Genomic DNA, 14,546 nt, shown 5'->3' on the forward strand with positions numbered 1-14,546 from the left:
GATTAAAATTATCTTCATCAATCTAGAGATCGTAAAAAAATTACTAAAGTAGATTATCAATTAACTAAGATTGTTTCTTATTTTTTTCACAAATAAGCATAAGAGTAGAAAAATAACAAGCAAATCACTAAAACCAAAGAGAATCTAATTGTACATGGTGAATTGGAGGAATGGGTTTGTGGTAGCGCAGAGATGTAGGAGATTGCATCGAACTCGAAATTGACATGATGTTAGGTTGGAACAGGCTGAAACCTTAATTTTTTAAATTAGGGATTTTTTTTTTAATAAGGGAGGAAGATGGGTCAAACGATTATTGCAAAAAAAAAAAAAAATAATTAGATGTCACTTTAAAAAGAAATAATTAATTAATCAAAAATTATTTTAGAACGGGTCGAAGTTTAGTTTTTGTAAAAAAAAAATAGAATTTCATTATAAATATCATAGTTAAATGATTTAACTGTTGAAAAAATATAATAGGGACTTTGTTGACCTGGAAACTTTCTCCCGTGACGTGAACATCAATGATTGACACGTGGCAAGAAATATGACATCTCAAAATTGAGTAGTACTGAGTCATAGCGGTCGATCGACCTGTGTTAGGTTATTTTTAGTATTAATTTTAGATTAAGTTTAGTATATTTTTAATTGAGTTTTAATCGTGTTTGAAGTATTTTTACGCTTGTTATCTTTTATTTTTGCAGATTTAAAATAAAAGAAGATTAGAAAAATATTATAGGAAAAAGATGGAAAAGAAGATAAAAATATCTCACAAAAAGAAGATATTTAAAATAGAGAAAATTACGCAAAACAAATAAAGCTAGAGCTTCAAGCCTTAATTCGACTATCTTTTGATTATATTTTGGAAAAAGTCAAGGCATAAAAGTTATAGATCTCTCTTTTATCTTTCTGTAACATCTTCAAAAGTCCGATTCCGATCAATATCGAGAGAGTTATGGTCAAAATACTATCAGTCAACGCAGTAGAAAAATCACCGTCGAAATGTTAAATTCCAACACGGGCCGCGGCATGATAAAGCTGGGCCGCGGCCCGCCCCCCTAAACAGCACAAAAATCATATTTTTTTTTCTCACGTGGGTTTTGGTGGTTTCCTAATTCGAATAGGCATTTAACATGTGCGTTTTTCTATCTTTTTAGTCTCTGAAAGCCTATATAAAGGGTGAACTGGAGTTGATTTCAATCAAGTAATTTCAGAGGGAAATAAACAGAGAATATAGAGTACGAATTGGAGAGATCAACTGCAATTGAACACTATGTAATGTTTTACTGAATTTTCTAGGTTGTGCCACGCTTTACTAAAGGATCATTTGAAATTCAAAGCATGCAAGAACTTTAATCTAGAGCTTTCATAAGTGGAGCAATGAGAAAACCAGAGTGACAATATTAAAGAAAACTTATGCTTATTTATTTTTCTACTATTAATTAATGCCTAATTAGGATTTTTGCCCCCTGAACTTTGACATGTACCAAATCATGCCCCCTGAACTTTTAAGGTCATTGAAAATACCCCCTGAACTATTGAGATTGTTGGATTTAAGGTCTTTTGTCTAATTTTATTCAATTTTACTATGTCAATGATTGTTTATGTACTAAACCATGTTCCTCAGACTTTGATATCTACCAAATCATGCCTTCAAACTTTGACATGCACTAAATTATGCCCCCTGAACTTTCATCCATGTTAGAATTTTTTACTAAAATTAGAAAAAAGTCCTTAAATCCAACTATCTCAATAGTTCAGGGGGCATTTTCAATGACTTTAAAAATTCAGGGGGCATGATTTGGTACATGTCAAAGTTCAAGGGACAAAAATCCTAATTAGCCTTAATTAATTTATTATTTCTCTACAACTAGCTAGCTAGTTGATATTAATTTGTTTGCTAACATGATTTATCATAAATGAAAATTGATATAGCAAATTGTGGTTATTGTTGAACTGTTATATGCCAGTTAATTAGTGGTGCTGTATTGGTTTTGTTGTTATAGTTTGGTCGATATGTTGCTTACTATATATAAGCTCAGTTGAGCTATTTTTGTAAAGTCTAATCAATCTATAATACATATATATAATTATATATAATGCAATACAAATTTACAAACGTTGTGTGCAGCTAGCATAACAAGAATATTATTATAATTAAACAATTGATGTTAATGCAGTTCACATGATAATCGAAAAATATTTAATCTTTAACATCTATACCTAATATTAAGCCTTATACCCAAGTTGAGAATATGAGAAAGGAAAAAACTTTACTTACCAGCCTTCACTCTCTCTCTATATATATACATCCAATGGAACATAATAAGTATTTTGAAACACACTAAGATAAGACCATCCAAAATGACTATGAATAAAGCTTAATTACTTTATAGAAGAGAAAAGAGTTTTCAAATCTCATAAAACTGATTTGATCATCAGAGTACTTGACAAAATTTTAGTACAAAAAAAAGTTTACATACTAAAACAAGCTGAAACAAACTCCTTTTGCTCATGAAAATAAAATTCCATGTTTTGAAAATTTCAACTGGTGATGAAGATTTCAACTAGTAGTTTTAGAATGAAGCTTAGTGTTGATCTTCTTAAACTCTATTTCAAACAAAATACATAATATATCAACCAACTATAATTGGTAAAACAAAATACATACTACTCTACAAACAACAAACTACATTTCAAACACTAAATTTTCTCAAAACATAGTATTAAATAATCTTAATACAAATGAACAGATGAGAAAAGCTAGATCTTCTAATTCCTGAATTTTAATATATCTTATCCTACTTGTTTCACAAAATTTTACAGTCAAAAAGTTAGGCAAGATTAATAATTTTTGCTCAAGTATGCATCCCTAAAATAATTAACTTTGTTGACCTTCGTAAATTACTAACTTAGCCGATGCACGACATTATTCCTTTGAATTACTACTATTACTATCTTAATTTGAGAGGAAAAAACTAAGCACAAATACAAAATAAAATAAAATTCAAATATATCAACTATAACAGGTCAAAAAAATACACAATCTTATATTAACGCACCAGAAAACGAGGAGAACGGGTCAGTTGATATAGAAATAGACCAAGAAACCTCAATCCTTAAGCCCCAAATAAAATTTGATTTGACCTAAATAGGTATTATAAAATACACAGATTATACACAATATAGATTAAAACTTACACTTAGCAAATAAAAATATTGCGGATGATGATTGAAGAAGATGATTCTCACCTAAGGAGAAGATGATGAGGAAGAACGAAAGAGATGTCGCCACCATTAGAGAAGAAGGAGGTTGACTGACTGAGAGGGAATGAGAGGGAAAGAAAGGGTAGAGGAGAGAGGAACCTGGCGAGAGATAGGGAAGGCGGAGATGAGAGGACCGACCGAGACAGAGTGGCAGAGGGATTTGAAGGTTTGGTGCAGAGGCAGAGGAGAATCGCCAGAGGTCTTCGATCAACTCAATCGCACACCAAGAGTTCACGAAATGAATTGGTTGGGTCTAAGAAATTTGAGTAAGTGAACAATAAGAGGTATTGTGTCAATTTATCACACTAGCAACATGTTTAGCGTCAATTTGAAAATGACAGAGAACACATTAGCGAGTCTTTTAAAACGACGCTAATTGTATATATATATTCAAATTTTTCCTTTTACCGTCGGTTATGTAATTAATGAAGGATTAAGCACCGACGCAAATCATTGATTATTTGTGTCATTTTAAAAATGACAATTACATTTAATATGATACTATTAATGTCGATCAACGCGATAAACAGTCACGTTGACTGACGTGAATAGTGAATTTTGTAGTATATAGTGACAGCAGATTCTTACTTGGTAAATAATAAATATCATGGAGTAAATAAAATCATGGAAGAGAATGAATTCATCCATGATCAAGAAATCATTGAATATAAAATCACAAGTGAGGGTATGGATAGCCACGTGGAGAGTGAGCAACAAGAAGAGGGATTGTTAGGTGAAAGAGTAGATACGCTGACATTGGAGGATGAGGAAGCACATGGCATCATTGATTCGACTTCATCAATGATATTGATGTTGGGTTTTATGCACTAAATAAAACACATTTAAATATAATCAGATGTACTTATTAATATAGATCAGAAATAACATTTAATGTTGCATGGTTCACATGATTTATTTCATGATTATATGTACATAATGTATAAATTCATCTGAAATCCTTTTCACATACTTGATCCTGTTTATTGTGCCATCAACACATTGGAAAGTAAACATGACTATGTGAATAAAGTTTCCTAGATTTATCAGGCATAGGGTTTTACAGATATGATAATCTACAACAGAGTTTACTTGCATTTGGAGAAGTGCTATGTTCTTTCCAGAGCATTGGTTAAAGTAAAGCTCAGGTTGGATTCATGGAGTATGCATCGTAAGGGACGGATATTGAACTTTGACTTAGATTTATTAAACTTACCGTAATATCTATTCAAGTCAATATCGCCTAGTTGATCCTAGATCAAATGTTCTTAATCCTGTTATGATTAGGCTCAATCTTGAAAGGCTATTCGTGTTCTTTGATTTGTCAGTTAAGCCTACTTTTAGGTCAGGGTGATACATACATTTTGGAAACACGGTAGTGCAATTGAGTGGGAGCGCTAACATAAACGTGGAATCTATAGCTTCTATCTGGCAAATAGTAAGTAAAGGATGATCTCCTTTCGAGCTTGACCAAACGAAAATAAATTGTGGAGTACTCATTTCACATAAGCTGAAATATCATTTATACGGGGTTAAGTGTTTTAAGGAATAAATACATTGTAGGGTGTAACGGTAATCTAATCCCTTTACGGTGTAGATCATTCATATAGAGGATCATTGATCACATTAGGATTATAACAATGGATAACTAATGATGTGTCTATATGGTGGAACATATAGAGCATTCTATATACTGAGAGTGCAATTCTAAGTTCTATGCGTGGATTCAACGAAGAATTAATAAGTTAGTGAATTTTAGTAATAAATTATTGCTCTACTTATTGGAAGCTCGGTTATATAGACCCATGGTCCCCGCACTAGTTGAGATAATATTGTTTGTAAGACTCATATAATTGGTTTTGATTAATCAATTATAATTCTCAAATTAGACTATGTCTATTTGTGAATTTTTCACTAAGTAAGGGCGAAATTGTAAAGAAAGAGTTTTAGGGGCATATTTGTTAATTATAATACTTTGTATGGTTCAATTAATAAATATGATAAATGACAATATTATTTAATAATTATTTATAGTTATTAAATAGTTAGAATTGGCATTTAAATGGTTGAATTTGAAAATTGGCGTTTTTGAGAAAATCAGATGCAGAAAAGATAAAACTGCAAAATTGCAAAAAGTGAGGCCCAAATCCACTTGTATAGGGCCGGCCACTTTTGTAGGAAATTAAACTGATATTTTCATTATTTTAATGCCAAATAATACAAACCTAACCCTAGTGGAATGCTATAAATACATAGTGAAGGCTTCAGGAAATTTACACTTAAATTTCACACTTCTGATTCAGAAAAAACTAAGCCTCTCTCTCTCCCTATCTTTAGCCGAACCCACTTTCTCTCTCTTCGTCCTTCAATTTCGAAATCCTTAGTGTTAGAGTAGTGCCCACACACAACAATTGATACCTCAACCATAGTGAGGAAGATCGCGAAGAAAGAGTTTCAGCAAAAAGGAGTTTCAGCATCAAAGATTCAGAGAAAGAGATCCAAGTTCAGATATTGATAATGCTCTGCTACAGAAAGGAATCAAGGGCTAGATATCTGAACGGAAGGAGTCATATTATTTCGTTGTACCCAATGTAAGGTTTCCTAAACTTTATATGTGTTTATTTTATCGTTTTAGAAAGTTCATATTTAGGGTGTTAATCAACATACTTGTGAGTAGATCTAAGATCCTGGTAAAATAATTTCCAACAATTGACTAAGAAACCACCAATGGGTTCATATATTTCATCAACATCATATTATATTCTCTACGAGCTACGAAAGGCTTCTCCCCAAGCACATCATCCAAAGTCTTATATTATTGGTGCTGATTTTGGTTCAAACTCATCACTTGCCAAGCTTGAAGGCAAGTACAACAACAATTTTCAAGTTGTCTTGCATGACGCTTATGTTGGGTTTTATGCCCTAAATAAAACTCATTTCAATATAATCAAATTTACTTATTAATATAGATCAGAAATAACATTTAATGTTGCATGGTTCACATGATTTATTTCATGATTATATGTACATAATGTATAAATTCATCTGAAACTCCTTTCACATACTTGATCCTGTTTATTGTGTTGTCAACACATTGGAAACTAAACATGACTATGTGAATAAAGTTTCCTAGATTTATCAGACACAGGGTTTTACTGATATGATAATCTACAACAAGAGTTTACTTGCATTTGGAGAAATGCTATGTTCTTTCCAGAGCATTGGTTAAAGTAAAGCTCAGGTTGGATGCATGGAGTATGCATCGGAAGGGACCGATATTGAACTTTGACTTAGATTTATTAAACTTACTGTCATATCTATTCAAGTCAATATCGCCTAGTTGATCCTAGATCAAATGATCGTAATCCTGTTATGATTAGGCTCAATCTCAAGAGGCTATTCGTGTTCTTTGATTTGTTAGTTAAGCCTACTTTTGGGTCAGGGTGATACGTACATTTTGGAAACACGGTAGTGCAATTGAGTGGGAGCGCTAACATAAACATGGAATCTATAGCTTCTATTTGGCGAATAGTAAGTAAAGGATGATCTCCTTCGAGCTTGACCAAACGAAAATAAATGGTGGAGATCTCATTTCACATAAGCTGAAATATCATTTATACGGGGTTAAGTATTTTAAGGATTAAATACATTGTAGGGTGTAACGGTAATCTAATCCCTTTACAGTGTAGATCTTCATATAGAGGATCATTGATTAAATTAGGGTTATAACAATGGATAACTAATGATGTGTCTATATGGTGGAACATATAGAGCATTCTATATACTGAGAGTGCAATTCTAAGTTCTATGCGTGGATTCAACGAAGAATTAATAAGTCAGTGAATTTAGGTTATAAATTCTTGATCTGCTTATTGGAAGCTCGGTTATATAGACCCATGGTCCCCCCACTAGTTGAGATAATATTGCTTGTAAGACTCATATAATTGGTTTTGATTAATCAATTATAGTTCTCAATTTAGACTATGTCTATTTGTGAATTTTTCACTAAGTAAGGGCGAAATTGTAAAGAAAGAGTTTTAGGGGCATATTTGTTAATTATGATACTTTGTATAGTTCAATTAATAAATATGATAAATGACAATATTATTTAATAATTATTTATAGTTATTAAATAGTTAGAATTGGCATTTAAATGGTTGAATTTGAAAATTGGCGTTTTTGAGAAAATCAGATGCAGAAAAGATTAAACTGCAAAATTGCAAAAAGTGAGGCCCAAATCCACATTGCATGGCCGGCCACTTTTGTAGGGTTTTCCCTCTGATATTTTCATTTTTTTAATGACAAATAATTCAAACCTAACCCTAGTGGAATGCTATAAATAGATAGTGAAGGCTTCAGGAAAAATATACTTTTCTTCTGACTTTTCATTCAGATAAAACTGAGCCTCTCTCTCTCTCTCTCTATTCTTGGCCGACCCTTCTCTCTCTTTCTTCTTCCTCTTCAATTTCGAAATTTCTTAGTGATTAGAGTAGTGTCCACACACAGCAAGTGATACCTCAATCATAGTGAGGAAGATCGTGAAGAAAGACTTTCAGCAAGAAAGAGTTTCAGCACTAAAGAATCAGAGAAAGAGATCCAGGTTCAGATATTGATAATTCTCTGCTACAGAAAGGAATCAAGGGCTAGATATCTGAACGGAAGGAGTCATTATATTCCGCTGCACCCAATGTAAGGTTTCTAATACTTTATATGTGTTTATTTCATCGTTTTAGAAAGTTCATATTTAGGGTGTTAATCAACATACTTATGAGTAGATCTAAGATCCTGGTAAAATAATTTCCAACAGCTTATTACGGGCGTCAACCGCTTGTTGATGTGGCGCTTAGGTAAGTTTTTTTTCCTTTTTCTTTAATGTCACATTGGGGAAAATTTGTCACTTTAGTTCTGGGGGGTGACTTAAAATTTTTATTTTTAAGTTTTAAGTCTTTTAATTTTTAATTTGGAGATTTTATTGTTGAAGTCAATTTGCTTAATATGAGTTAATTTTAAAGTAGGTAGATAACATGATTAGGGATGGCAATTATACCCGAGTATGGGTTTAAAGATTCATACCCGAGTCGGAAACGGAGCGGGGCGGGGGAATAGATACCCACCCCGATATGATATATGTATATATTTAAGTTTTAAAATCATAATTACTACAATTAAAATAATTTCATGCTTTAAGCTTTTTATTGATTACACTCTTTTTTTTACTATACATACTATTAGTTTATTGTTTTACTAAGTTTTTATAATTATTTTTTTTTAATTCTCTTTGAGACATCATTTTTTTTCAAAAATATATATGTAATGGGTACCTGATGGGAATCCTTCCCCCGTCGGGTAATCTCTGTCCCGCCCCCTCTTTAATTTAAACGGGTATTCGGCGGGTATGGGGGTGAATTTAAGAAGTGGGTATGGGGGTTGGGGAGCAATCCCCGCACCCGCCCCGCCCTATTTACATCCCTAAACATGATTTGAAAAGTTGATTTATTTTTTGAAAAATCCGTGTACTTGGTGATATTATACTCTTGACTAATTTTAATTTTTGCTTTAAAAGAACATGTAATCATATTAAGTAATTTTCTAGTAATTGAATTGATTTATGTATGCGAATTGTGAAATGTGGAAAGTTGTTTGAAAAATTCTAGAACTTGTTTGCTTGCTATATAAGGCGAAATAATAAATTATGCATGACTAGAAAGTGATTTAGGCATTTTTTTTGAATTGATGGTGTCTTTCAAGCCATCCCTGTAATTTTATCCTAGTTACCCTTTTTTTGAGCCGTAACTTATTTTTTTTTCTCTACACATATGAGCCTAGAAAAGATAAACCCATGAATATCCACAAGTTAACCCTAATTATACCATAAGTAGATCTTTAGTTTGGGGGAGTTTGGATGGGAAGTTTGTTGTATGTGTGTGAAAAAAAAAAGTGTGAAAATTGAGAGAGAAAAAAAAATTAGTTTGACAACAACTTGAGAAAAAAGAAAGAGAAATCTGACAACCAGTGTCAAATCTAGAAAAAAAAAAAAGATAAATATAAAGTTGTTGCAACTTTGGTGAAAAAATATATCTCTCATGTAATTAGAAAAAGGTGTATTACAATTGTGTGAAAAATATTTTGGGTGACATGATTGGAGAAGCTTATGGTATAGTAAAGCCTAAATGACAATTTCAACTACCTTTACCCTAAGCCTAACATTACAAGCCTAGAAAGACCTTTTGATTCTTAGTTGTGCATTAATCTATATTAGTGAAGAATAGTAAGTATTGCAAGAATATGAAATTTTGGGTTAGTGGACTGATGATTGTAATCGGCAAGCATAAAGTGATTCAATTGTTAGTTAATTACATTCTATACTTTCATGAGCTAAATGAAAATAAATTGATGTATCTCAAGGGTGTAATCGAACTGAAATTCTGGATTATATGCATAAGTGAATTTTTTTCATAATCATGTTATTGAAGCTACTTGAAAATTTCTCATATTTTAGAGATTGACTTGTTTAATGTTTATTTCGTGTTTTACTCGAGGACGAGTAAAAGCTTAGTTTGGGTAAATTTGTTAGGTTATTTTAGTATTAATTTTAGATTAAGTTTAATATATTTTTAATTGAATTTTAATCGTGTTTGGAGCATTTTTACGCTTGTTATTTTTTATTTTTGCAGATTTAAAATAAAAGAAGATTAGAAAAATATCAGAGGAAAAAGATGGAAAAAAAGATAAAAATATTTCACAAAAGGATGATATTTAAAATAGAGAAAATTACGCAAAAAAAATAAAGCTGAAATTCAAGCTTGAATTTGACTATCTTTTGGTTATATTTTGGAAAAAGTCAAAACATCAAAGTTCTAAATCTCTCTTTTATCTTTCCAGAATATCTTGAATCGTCCGATTCCGAGAAATATTGAGAGAGTTATGGCCAAAATACTATCAGTCAATGCAGAAGAAAAATCACCGTCAAAACGTAAAATTCCAACACGGGCCGCAGCATGATAAAGCTGGGCCACGGCCCGCCCCCCTAAACAGCACAAAAATCATATATTTTGTCTCACATGGGTTTTGGTGGTTTCCTAATTCAAATAGGCATTTAACATGTGCGTTTTTCTATCTTTTTAGTCTTTGAAAGCCTATATAAAGGTTGAACAGGAGTTGATTTCAATCAAGCAATTTCAGAGGGAAATAAACAGAGAATATAGAGTACGAATTGGAGAGATCAACTGCAATATTGGAGGTATTCTTCAGAGGGTTTTCAACATTCTTTTCTTCTCTATTTTCTTCTCTTTTCTTAAAGTTAATTAGTGTGATTGTGCTTCCATAAACATGAGTAGCTAAACATTTAATTAGGGTTTAGATGGAGATTGTTTAACATTATTTTATTGTTTTAATATGATTTATTTTCTCCCTAATTTCTATGTATTCTATTTCATTCATACTTAATTACTTTAAATTATTTAGCCATCAATTAACTCTTTTATGATTTTGATGTGAGATGTGAGAAGTGAGTGTCGATTATGCTATAGTGAAATAGAACTAAATTTCGATACAGGACGAGAATACCTGAATGGTTTAGATAGCTTATAGGGTTTCTGTGTTTAATGCATGTTGCATGTTAAATTTATCACGAGAGTAAAAAGTTTGCATGTAATTGAGATTTATATATCTGAGAAGACTATAAATTACTGTAGTAAACCTACTATTGCATAGAAATTGATAATAGGGAGATAATCATATTAGGCTGTTGTGAAAATTATATACGCAAGTATACGTAGTCAAACAAGTAATAAAGTGATAAGTAAGATCGTCTCCACAGGGATTGCAAACAAAAATATCTTATAAAACCAACTAATTACAACTTAAAATATAAAGAAATAACATGGAAATGAGTGAGCATGGATTCAAAATTAAAAATTACAGTATTTAAACGTACTAAAATTAATGCTATTATTGCTAGAAGAATGCTTTCAAAGAGGAAAGAAAATATAATATGGCAAAAGTGGCTTGAATAGCTAATTACTCCTATGCTGGTTTTTCCCAGATGTTATAGCATTACCTCAGCATTCCTGCCAGAGATAACAAAATTTCCTATGTGTTTGTGAGAATTTTCCAAAACTCACAATTTAAGCTCTAACACCTAGTTTCATATATTCCTATATCGAACCAGATTATAGAACACTAAATATGCATCAATTTTTAGGTTATGCAAGGTAGATGAAATATCCCTATTCCACTTACAAAGAAAAACCTAAATCTAGGATTTCTCTTGCTCCATTCAAGTTGAACTACTAGATCTAGCCCTTCCGGAACAAGATCTAACTTAGCAAATTCTTATTACTGGCCAAGAAACAACGATCAAATAAAAATTAGAACTCACTTGAATGAACAAAGACAAAAATACTAAAGTACGCTTTAAAATTAACAATACCTAGCATAGGAGTTCATAGCCACTCAAGCCTTAAGAAAATTAGCTCATGTTCAACACAAAAATTACAATCCAAATTCGAAATTTTTCATCCATGGCTGCTGCCCTTTTCACAACTTATCAAGTTTTTGATAGTTAAAGATAAGAAAGACAAGTACAAAATATAAAAGGAAAGGGAAGAGAAATGCAAACAAAAAAAAAAAAAAACGCTTGTGTCCTTCTCTTCTTTTGCACTTGGGTCCCCCTTCTCTTTTCTTCTCTTTGTACTTTCTGCAATTAGTTCCCCTCAAAAATGGCAGCTGCCATCTTCATGATGATGGAGGTGTACTTCATCTCTCCTTTTCTTTCTTAGGTCTTTTGGGTACAAAATGATACACTAAAAATAGAAGCCCCCATCTTTTCCACTTTGGCCCACTAGGTTTAGTCTCCTTCCTTCCACAGCAGCCAGTTGGTGCATTTTAAGTGACTTAGACGAATTTGCTGATGTGGATAAGTGAAAGTCGTTTTTTAGACTTTTTCCACGTCATTACTCAAACAGCCCAGAATGCTATAGCATTCCTTCAGCATTTCTGTCCAGTTTTCAACTTTTGTTCAAACTTCTCCTTTGCATCACTTCATTTTTCCTAGCAAATTAACTCTTCTTTCCACAACAAACAAGCAACATTTAATTAAAAAAACACAATTAACACAATAATTTTTACAAGACTCAAATGTTAGCTTCCTAACTAGAAATTAAACTAAAACTACTTAAAATTAAACAACCAAACACATTTTTACTACTCTCCTCACAATATTTTCAGTTTAAAAGCATAAAAAATAATTCTATACCATAGAGTTATCACACCCCAAACTTAGAGTATTGCTCGTGCTCGAGTAATGAAGAATAGAAAGAACAAAACAACAAGAACAAAAAAAAAACAATGACAGGAACATTAACACATTTGCAACAGAGAACATATTGCTCATTTAAACTTGATTTAGCGACGGAAATGCTCTCAGAATTAGATGGAATGGAAGTGTAAATGGTGGTAGTGAATATGCCTTGAACTTGTGCTTTTCAATCAAGTTTTACATGCTATCTATGTCCTTAATACTTATCAAGAATAATTTAATCAAATAAAGTGTGCAAATGCTTCCCACCAACACCTTGAATTTCTATAACAACTACCCTTGATCCTCAAGTTTAAAAAGTTTGCTTCCATAAGTTGAATTAGTGTAACCCTCTCCACTAATGTAGCTTAGCTTTACATCCTAGATCCAAAGGACTTTCATAGGCTTGTAATGTGAGGCTTAGGTTCGGGTTTGATAAAGATGATTCTTTTAGGCTCATGACCTAATTACCTCAATCTATCAAGGACTTTTCTTTTCCTCTCAAATGCTTACCCAAAATTTCATTTTCAACCCACAATGATTGCTTAATCTAATTCCACTTCTCTTGCTATATGTATATACTATATATATATTTCGAATCAACTAGATAAAGAGAGAAAAAGCAACAACATTTTTTCTTTGATTAGGGGTGGTACACCCCAAACTTAACCTTAGACTTGTTTTTTTCTCTCTTATTTTATTTAATACTATGATTGTACATATATGTATATATATATATATATTTTTATTATTTTTTTGTTTTCTTTTCTGTTTTTTATATATATATATTTACATCTCTACATATATATAACAAGAGAAAGATTACTCTCACTACCTCGAACTCACATCCCATCACGTCTCTAGTATGAACTTGTTTTTCCACATCTTGCAAAGATTTATCCTCACTTCCCTATCCCAAATAATGTTTGGTTTGTCCTTGATAAATTTCACCGATTAGGTTCGGGTTATGAAGGATGAAATTTAAGCGTGTATGTGGGTCTATTAACTTTGATGGGTGTTAAGAAAAACTAAGCTTTTGGCTCAATGAGGGGTGACTATTGAAAATCAAAATTTTTTCGGGTTAGCTTGAAAGGCTCAATCGTCCAAAAATGGCCTAAATAATTTCCAAGTTGTAAAGCTAGCTAGGATTTCGCCTCAAGAATTACGCTAACCAATTCTAGATGCTTATACTTTCCCAAGGTGTTAGCTATTCTTGAAAGTCAAAGTATGGTGGGATAACAAAATAGCCTTTAAACTTAGCATTTTCAACACACAAAAATCAGGGCACATCACAAATGAAAGGAAATGGTTATTCTCAGTTACACACTAACACAACATAACACAAACATGATCATATAATATTACTAACATGACCTTAACTACAAAATGTTGCTACACAAACAACTAAAGACAGCAATAAAGATAACCAATTTAAACAAAAACACACATAACAACAACAACAACAACACATAACTAATAACATTTAACAAAACAACTTGAACTATCACACATATTTACAGTAATCAAATTGGTTAAGGAAAGAAGAAAACTCCCTCAAGAATCAGACTCTTCATCGACAGAGCCCCTCTCTTCACCATCAATCTAATGCCAAGGCGAAAGAATCTGATCTAGAAAATTTGGGTATCCCAGGATAACTTTGCGCACGTTGGTCTGCAGCGCACGCTTCACCCACATGTCTCTTTTCCTTTCATACTCCCAGTTTATAGATATATTTTTTTTGAACCCAATACTCCCAGTTGTTGTAGTATTGCTTCAGCAATTCATTCTTTTATGCATCTCTATTTCAAAATACTGAGGAAATGCTATAACTCCTGGGACCTGCTGCTTCAGACATATCCTGCTTTCCAGCCTATTGCAACAACTCCATTTTCTGCCTTGCACCTGCAATAAGATCACCACACCACAACAAAATCATTAGTAACTGTAAGAAATTGAAAGTTATATATATATATATATGGGTATACTC

Source organism: Cannabis sativa, chromosome 5, assembly GCF_029168945.1.
Source record: "Cannabis sativa cultivar Pink pepper isolate KNU-18-1 chromosome 5, ASM2916894v1, whole genome shotgun sequence".
Classification (NCBI taxonomy): Eukaryota; Viridiplantae; Streptophyta; class Magnoliopsida; order Rosales; family Cannabaceae; genus Cannabis; species Cannabis sativa.